The 221-nt window shown below is 49.8% G+C and overlaps 1 protein-coding gene across 1 annotated transcript in view; it reads right to left on the bottom strand.

Annotated features, from left to right (window-relative positions):
• Positions 1-221, bottom strand: part of LOC119581628 (MAP/microtubule affinity-regulating kinase 3-like) — a gene marked incomplete in the record, with an annotated part of 89364 nt that overhangs the window by 68963 nt on the left and 20180 nt on the right.

Below are 221 nucleotides of genomic sequence, written 5' to 3'. Positions count from 1 at the left end.
TCTATCGCCTCACTGCTCCTCCAGCGTACATTCCTCTCGTGGCTTCGCGGAGTATCGACCTTTCACCTTCTTTGGTCCGTGGCTTTATTGCACTTAGATTTTAATATATCACGAATCACTGACGCCAGGTCCTTTGTACTTCTTTCGATGGCGGAGCCTCATCTTTCTATTCTCGCCGTCATTTCGGGCATAAGTGGCTATTTTCGAATGGAGGGGGGGGG

Source organism: Penaeus monodon, chromosome 15 (assembly GCF_015228065.2).
Source record: "Penaeus monodon isolate SGIC_2016 chromosome 15, NSTDA_Pmon_1, whole genome shotgun sequence".
In the NCBI taxonomy this organism is placed as follows: domain Eukaryota; kingdom Metazoa; phylum Arthropoda; class Malacostraca; order Decapoda; family Penaeidae; genus Penaeus; species Penaeus monodon.
This window is presented reverse-complemented; position numbering and strand designations above follow the sequence as displayed.